The 9,337-nt window shown below is 34.2% G+C and overlaps 1 long non-coding RNA gene across 1 annotated transcript; it reads left to right on the top strand.

The window, feature by feature from the left end:
• The first annotated feature begins 5,946 nt into the window (after positions 1–5,946).
• On the top strand, positions 5,947–6,808 carry LOC135970803 (uncharacterized). The gene is made up of 2 exons (XR_010586651.1): positions 5,947–6,095; positions 6,599–6,808. It is a non-coding gene; the product is annotated as an uncharacterized lncRNA (long non-coding RNA).
• Positions 6,809–9,337: the final 2,529 nt, after the last annotated feature.

Here is a 9,337-nt window from a genome sequence, read left to right as displayed (position 1 = left end):
ATTATCTCTTAATTTTGTGTTTCACTGAGGTATTTTTATAGTGCTCAACTTTTACAAAAGGGAATAGGCTTATAAACAACATGAACAATAATGAATAAAGTAACTATAATACTAGGTAAGTAAATAAAGTGATCATATCATCTTGGAATTTATGATATCCATACAAGTAAATTTATACTCAGATACATAATTTTGATGTTAAGACAACTGGCCACAAAAACTTCAAGAGAGTATAGACATGGTCACAAAGCTGAATACTCTCAAAAGACATGGTCTAGGAAGAATGTGAGGCGATATAAAAGCAAGTTCTTACAACACAATTTTAAAATAATTGCAAAGTAAAAGAAATAGGGCAATATTTCTCAAATTATGGTCCACGTAATTTATGCATCAAAATCACATGTAATATTTCAAAAAATGTGACTTCTTGAGCCACACTCAAGTCTTTCTGAGACGAGAGAGTTTACTAGGTGATGTTTATACATGCTAGACTTTGAACTAGGGAAAATACGCAGTACTCTGACTAACAGATATAGTGGGAACTAGTGAGAGGCAAAGAGAATCACTTAATTTCTAATCTTTTAAACAAATAATCTTCAAGGTAGAAGTATAAACAAAATCTAATTTAAAAAAAATCTTGAACTTCATAAGGGAGCTATTAGATATCAACTGATAATTATAATTATTATATTTTATATTAGTCATTATAGTTATTATAATATTCTATAATTACACAAGTTCACATTTCTTGCGCAGATAAGTCACATTCAATGAACAAGAAATAAGTTGAAACATTTATTACAGACCCATTATTGGAGATAACTGAAGACTCACAGATGATAATTTGAAGGACTAGGAGAAAGTTGTCTGTACTTTTTTTTTTCTTTCTTATAAAAGTTTGCTCTCTACAAACTTATACAATTGGGCTCAGCAACAATCTCAATGAAATTAAACAAAATTATGTTAGGACTTAAGAAAGTATGGATAAAGCCTGACTGTTTATTGACAATAAAAATAATGTTTATTTCTCTTGACTTTTGTCCTGTTTTGACGGAATTATTTAACTTGGATAGTGAGGGCCACAGACATTTGGATTTCAACAAAGCTGCTGAAAATATTCCTCATTACATTTTTCAGAGAACTGACTTAACTGAATTTCAGATAACAATAACCTAGCGATTTTAATTGGCTCTAAGTTCATACTAAGACAGCAGTAAGCTATGGTACAAAGACAGAGAAAGCATTTTAGGCTACATCAGTAGAAGTGCAACATCTCAAGTAAGGGAGGTGAAAATTCTCTGTGTAAGGAAATTAGGACAAATAGATTCTTATGTTTGTTACAGGGCACACTTTAATAAGACACTGAAAATTTTTTGTTAGGTTCTGAGATTTGCACAAAACTAGATGATGATATGTTGAAAGTGACACAGGGGTAACTTCTTCATTGAGCAGTAAATTGGGCTAAATGACCTCTTTCATGTTCTAAGCTTCCATGATGCTATGTCTTATTTATCTCAAAGATAGGTAAGACTTAAATCCCAAGTGATATTATACTAGTCTGTTAATACTATGACTCTGAAACTCATAATTTCAGACACCATGATAAAATAGCAAAATGACAATGCAGTAAATCTTAGAATGAATGTTAGAGTGACTTTCCTTCTTGATATTAAGGTTATAAAATACTGGGAAGGGAATAAATGTCTCCCATTAGTACTAGATGAAAATACATTTTTCTCTCATGGGATTAGTAAAGGTTGGAAATGTTTTGTGTTTTGTCTGCTCTTTCTTCTAAATTTAAAAGTCTAATCTGTTTTATTAAATGAGTGAGCCTATGGTTTTGGTATTGCATGTAATTTTTAGATGTGTTGTGGAAATTGTACCAAGATGAAAATATTTAAAATTTGTTTTAGGATATACCAGCTGTTTTAGGTATAAAATTCTTTGGAAGCATGATCGGTGTCAAAATGATTATAAATTATAAATCAAGAAAACGATTTTTAAAGCTGATAACAATGCAATCAACTGAGTAGTTTTTTAATGACCTTAGATTTCACTAGAGAAGTTACTTCTTCGTGATTTTCATTTACGAAGTCAACGTTTATACTATATCTGTTCTATGTATTGAATTGAAGTACAGTCAAATATAAAGTCACTTTTCTTTATTTAATGAGGAATCATATAAGGATAAACTACTTTAACAGATCATATAAGGATAAAATACCTTAAAATACTTTAACAATTTACTCATCACTGAGAACAGAAACCTAATTATTTTTTTCTTGATTCTTATTATTTTCAGATATTTAATGTTATGCTATCAATCTCTTTAGAATCTGAATCACTACTATTTCCTCAAAAAGGTTTTAACTTTGTGTTATATCACTTGGTAAAAAGGAGTCTTCAGATATTATGGCATTCCTCTTTAAATTATTTTAATGTAATTTTTAGCAAATTAATAAACTTGCCTCAGTTTTTTTAAATACACATTCCGTAATACTTTTCCACTCATCATTGGTCCTATTTGACATTTTATGAACTGTGCTACCCATGAGAATGCATAATTTGAAAGCAATATAATTCAAGGATACATATAATCAAAACATGAAGCCATTAAAAATAATTAAATAAAATACTTGGTAAATTTTGGGCCACTGTGCCAAAAATTGCTAGTTACTACTTAACATCCTTTCTCTCCTTTCTTAGGAAGAAATCTAGTCCCATGATACAGCTAATATACTACATACACATCCCTTCTTTACTAGTTGTGACCCTGTGAGCAAGTTCTAGCTGATGAGATATAGACACATGGAGTTGGTGAGACTCCTGAAATGGCTTCAGATGGAGCTAAGCTGGCTGGGAGGAGGAGCCTTTTTGCCCGTTGCCCTTTCATTCTCCTTGCCCTTCTTTGTGCTGCAATACACAAATGGTATTTGGAGTTCTAATGCCATCTTCTCTCTTTGAATAGACGTAGCAGGATGTGGAACAGAAAAATGGAAGGAGCCAGAGTGATTGATGACATTATGAAGTCACCTTGCCAACTCTGTAATGCCTACTGCTGGACTTGTTCTTTTGTGAGATGATGAACACTAATTTATTTCAGCTGCTAGAGTCTGATATGTGTTATGAGTAACAAAACACAACTCCTAACTGATACTGGCACTCAGTAAGATAACATGTGATAAGGTACAACTTTCATGTCTGAAGCAGTGGTGAAATGGTTTATACTGCACATGAAACCATAATGCAGAATATCTTTGGCAGAGGAGTAAGTGTACATATAGTCATTGTTATTGTTGTATGGTACAATAGGTCACTCATCATATACCTGTGAGAGAAATATATATATGTGTGTGTGTGTGTATATATGTGTGTGTATATATATAAAATATATGTCAGGGATAGGTTTCTGGAGTACTCATCCATGAACAGGTTCTTAAATATTTCTGCCAAGAAAAATATGGCAAGGAGGGACTACCTACATAGCAGAGATGATCATGGATGACTACATAGAAACATAGACTTAACTCCGAAAAAACACACATTATGCTCCTCAAGACAGGTCCCACAGACAGTACTGTCCCTAATTGATTCTCTGGTTTTTTGGCATAAGAATGGATTAGAGTTGGATAGTAATAAAAAACTCTAACAAAAAATGACGTCATTGGAGAGCAACTGTGTCTAATTCAATATTTGGCACAGCAAAATACCTTATGGAAGGTCAATTAAAGATAAAATGTTAATCATTCAGCAATTTTCACTACTGTATTCAGTGTCCCATACCCCCACTTTTCCTCCAGACAAGAGAAATAAAACTTATCATAAATAAGACCTACTTTTAAAAACCCACCAACTTGTGTTTGCCCCCTATAAGTGGTAATTCTCAAACTTGTAATTTGGATGCTTTCATATACATTTGGAATTTTTCTATTTATTCTTTCTCCAGGCTCCAGGTGTTTTCCTCATAAAAGAAAGAAAGCTGGGAAAGGTTGTATCTGATGCCAGTTTCATTTGATGACAGAGAGATCAGAAGACTGCCAGTGATAATCCACCAGGTTCTTCTGATCTGGACGTTTCATCTTCACTGGGGGCCACACTAGGCCTCTAGTGTGTTGCCTGCAAAGGCTCTATGGCTCTATGAACAGGCTTACTCCCGGCCACAGTGTGGGCCACAGGACTCTGCAGAAGCTGGAGAATGAGAAACGTAAAAGAGGCAGGACATTCTAACTCCTCAGAGAGTATCGGGTGGATCATGAGGTCAGGAGATCAAGACAACCTGGCTAACATCATGAGACCCCGTCTGTACTAAAAATACAAAAATGTTTGCAGGGCACGATGGTGGGCACCTGTAGTCCCAGCTACTCAGGAGGTTGAGGCAGGAGAATGGCATGGGCCCAGGAGGTGGAGCTTGCAGTGAGCTGAGATGGCACCCCTGCACTCCAGCCTGGGTGATGGAGCGAAACTCCATCTCAAAAAAAAAAAAAAAAAAAAAAAAAAAAAAAATCTCAATGACACACAACTTAAAAGTTGAAATATCATTGATTTCTATAGTTCTATAGTTAAGAAAAACTGTCAGCAAAACTTTTCTAAGAAAAGCATATCACAGAATTCCAATGTCTGAAACTGACAACAGCCAATAAAAACAGAGGCCCTTCGTTGAAGTTTGAAGGGAGTAACAAAGCTGCACCTTACTGAATTTTCCCCACTTGGCCACTTCTCCCTAAGCAACTAATTAAGTTCTCTCAGAAAGGTCCAAGTACCACAGGAACCTCAGAATGGACTGAACACAGTTTGGAAGCTTCTTGTCTATTTTGCCTTCTTCCATATTCTTCTACCATTTTATAATCTGGGCACTTCATGAAGAAATTGAAACCAGAGCATTTCAGCAATTTCCCCATGGTTACATTATTAGAGAAAGAAGTGAAATTAGACTATGGGACTCTAATATATTTTTCCATTATACAATACTCTCTGGATACAAAGGGAATGACTCTTGCCATCATTGGAAACTGAGTTTCAAATCCTTTCCCATCTGAATACATTAAGTAGAGAAAAGAGTGGAATGTGTCACATACTTCTGAATCATGTCCGAAACTGAAGACAATCATGGCTAATCTTTGAGGCAGTAATTCAGGGAAACTGTCTTAGACTGCATCAAAATTCATGGCAAGCATGGACAGTTCAATCAATCAGTATATTATTTATTTATTATCAACCGTGTGTTCAGTGTTCTGGAGGATATAAAAGAAGCATAAAACATGGCACCCTACCTTAAGGAATTCACTGTTTTGTTAGGCAAACAATGTATGTTTCTCTCTCTCTCTCTCTTTCTCTCTCTCTCTCTCCGTGTGTGTGTTTAGAAGATAGGTATCAGTTGAATTGTATAGAATTTCAAAAAAGTTTATTGTAATTAATGAAAGGAAGACAATCAGATTATCTTACTTATCAATTAAAAATGAGAGAGAGAGAAGAGGAGGATAAAAAGAAAGAGGAAGAAGAAAGACGAGGAGGAAGAGGAAGAGGTTCTTCAGGAATTTGGTTTTAGTCTTTGGAGGTATCAGTGGATTGATGGGTCTATGACTACCTGAAGTCTCCTGTCTGGTCAAATTTCTAGAAAGATGAGGCTAAGAACTTCTCGAGAGAGAGATAGCATGCGGTAAAACAGTTTTAATATAAAAGAAAAACAGAAACGAGGAATGGATAAATGGAACAAGGAGCTTAGAATTTTCTAATTACTAAATTTCCTGAAATTAGTCTCTGTAACTTTAGACTCATGAGTCATTTTCTAAGCTTGTGTAAAATGTTTAAATTGTTTTCAATCAAACTTAACTCAAATATGTTAGAATAAATGAAGCCAAATTGCCTAGTAAAGTATGTATATAGAAAGCAAAACATGATATATATCATTATTATGTTGAAATATTATGTTCTGGTACTCAGGATTCACACAGTTAAAGTTACAAAAAGGAAATGCAAAACTGTTGGACGTTTCAGTATGCTTTGTAAAAGAAAAAACACTGAGTGAAAAATGGGAGCCAAGAGCTTTGGTCATTTTTCTACTACCAAGTGTCCAGTTTCCCTTGGATAAGAGCAAGGTAAGGAAGCCTCGATTTTCTTCTCTGATGACTAGGGAGAAGATGGGTGATTTTAAAGAAATTTTCTATTTTTCAATTTATGTAAATCTGAGATTGACTCAAAGTCCTGGTGTAATCTGCAAGTATCTTTAAGATTTGTTCTGTGAAATCCACCATGCATAAACTTATATGACTTTGAAATCTAAAATAAATTTTTTTTTTGTCTATGTGAACTTTTTTATATTAGCTTTCCAGCCTTGTACTGCTACATAAACTCATTTCCGAGACTTCTAAATAATTGTCACTGATTAGGATACAAGGAAAATTTGGTTTCTAAATCATAACGTGGGAAGTACGTGCTTGTTTTCTCTGACATTAACAGGATCTTAATTCCTTCTGAGAAGTTGAGTTAACACAGGTTTAATATTGTAGACGTGTTATTATTGAGAATGAATCAGATTTTCCATTTGATAGAAAATATGATTGTGTTCTGATGAGAGTGACATTTAAAATTGGTTTTCTAGACCCTGGTGTGCCCAAAGAAACCTCACAGATGGAAGAGGAGAAAAATGTCAGAGAAGCTGGTACATTTCGATTTGTTTCTGCTGCCTGTATTTTTCTCCTGATACCTGCTGCTTGAAATTGCCTGTAGTGCACCTCAAAAGAAAAATATGTTGCAAAATGCTCTATTAAAGCAGTGCACAATATTTTAATACATTTTAAAAATGAAACAACTTTCTCTGCTCTCCTATGGCTGACCTCTCTACCCCATATGCATCGTTTTCCCTTCCCTTGATTCCTCGGGACACTGTAGTGTTTTTCTGAGGGACAGAAACAAAAGGAAACTTGATGCTTTTAATACAGATTAGCTACTGCAAGAAATTCCCATTTCTCACCATGGCCCTTTCAACAGCAGTTCAAGAAGTCACTGTTGCAAAGACCGATATATGTATTTTGAGAAAAAACAAAACAAAACAAAAAAAAAACAATGAAACACAAGGAGCTGAGGTCTCTTCTATATGTCACAATGTTTTAAAAACTGTCCATCATGGTAACCATGTCTTTCTCTCTAAGGCAAAGCTTTAGAGGTTCATCTAAAAACCTATGACAAGTGACCTCTGGTTTTAGTGGTTGGAATTTTTACAATCTGTAAGTCACATGTCACATAACATATGAAAAAAAATCTGATCTAGAAATAAAAGGTTATTCTATTTATTTAAAAACTTCTGGAAGAAATAAATTCAAAATGAAACAAATTGATTTAATCTGGCAAAATTATGGTTCATTTCAGATTCATATATTGCTCAGTAATGACTTTATGCTTCCTATCTTATTCCCCATTATTCTCCTCTTTTTAAGGTATTGGATACAAAATTCGTACATATTTTTCCATTCACAATGACATTGTCCTAAAAATCTTTTATGTTAGATTTCTTTTGGATATTAATCTCATCAAAACTTCATCAAAATGCAACAGTCAACATTAAAATTCCTATCTTTCTCTACAATAGAAAAAACATTATTAATGTTCTAAGTTTAGTTTACTAAAAATGCAAATGTACTCTTCCCAGTCAAAATTGCCCAGCATCCTTACAATTGTGACTTAGTCAGGCAAGTGGAAATGATGTTAGTTTTATTAGCAGCTTCTGGGCTAAATGCCTTAGGTAACAGAAATCAGAGGAATGATATTGCAGTGACATTGTCCTTTAACAAAGGAGTGACGCTTAACATGAGAAATCTACAGTCTGGTCACTGAAAACTGAAGGAAAATAACCACTGTTCATTATTGTGAAACAGGAGAAAACAAGGCATCATCAGTTAAATATGGTTTTTCCTTCCATAACTGAAAAGCATGTTAGTCTAAATGACAAATTGGATGGAGTTTCTTACAAAATTGTGGGCTTTTCATTTCTGGATGTGCTCAGACAACAGATGGACACTAATCTATGGGAATCCTGCAATAGGTGGAAGTTGTACCAGGTGAGCTCTAAGCTTTGTTTAATACAGAGATTCTGTGCTCTAAGAACCATATGGTGAGGGCATTAAAAACAAGACTGAGAGAAAAGAGACACTGTTAATCTCAGTTTTCTTACAATTTCTTCTTGCTGGCTCTTTGAAAAGGTGACCTTTTTTACTCCACACTTCACTGGCATTTTTAACTTTATCTATACTCTGCTAGCCTACTCCCTAAGTTTGTTTCTATGCTCATAAACACCATTTAGAAACCATTAACAATTGTGTTTATTGAATACATTATCAAGTGTTCTGAGGCATAGTCTCGAAGATGCATTTGAGTAGGATACAGCTTAGGATGAAGATTATGAATGGCACTGAGTTTGTGGCAGAAGGGAAGAGCATAGGAGATTATTCCCCAGCTCTCTTGATTTTTACCTGATGATTTACAAGGTATGTAAATTAGGAGACAACCACAGAAGGTACATTTAATGACATCTTAATGCATCATGGAATTTACGACAAGGCATGAATAGCTTGTGCACTCAACCATTGGTAGCAGATGCTGCAATAATTCTACTTAATACTTAGAAGCAAAGTAAAGCATATTGTTTTTTGTAAAAATGTTTACAAAACATTAGTAAGAATAATACACATCATTCAATGCTGAACATATAATCTGAAATCCTATTTTATAAATATTTATAAAGGAGACATTTTTGTTCTCAACACAAATTGATTTCAAGCCCGGATTCTAGGATGCTGCATGGTTTTCTTTCTCTTTGTATGTATTTAACTAGAGTAAGACTGACTAACTCATAGGGCCAGCATCACTTTGTACTGTACCTACTTAGTGAGAGCCTAAAGGAGTTGCTTTGAATCAATTCATAAAATATACTCTCCACTACATGAGCTCAGTTAGAGGCTTGGAAATGGAACTTTTACTATTGTGTTAGATAGTAACTGTTGTGTTTGGAAGAATTAAAGAGCTTCGTTAATTTTCAGAAAGTACCCAGTTTCTAAACTACGTGGTATTACTTGATGTTTATAGAATAAGAAATCATAAAAATGAACGCCATCAATTTTCCATCAATGCCCCAAATGTTGGCTTGGTTATTCATAATGATCAGTTATGGGCAGGATTACTTATGCATATGAAAAGAGGCAGAATATTTTTGAGAAAATAACTCTACATTCCAATATTGCAGTAAATGTGATTTACTGTTCAAAGTGCTATAGTTCTTCACTGCTAACTACAGTTGCAGGCATCTTAGTCACACCATTTTCTTTCTGGCAGCAGTACTTTTTTC

The sequence above is a fragment of the Macaca fascicularis genome, chromosome 5 (genome assembly GCF_037993035.2).
Source record: "Macaca fascicularis isolate 582-1 chromosome 5, T2T-MFA8v1.1".
NCBI classification, from domain to species: domain Eukaryota; kingdom Metazoa; phylum Chordata; class Mammalia; order Primates; family Cercopithecidae; genus Macaca; species Macaca fascicularis.
This window is presented reverse-complemented; position numbering and strand designations above follow the sequence as displayed.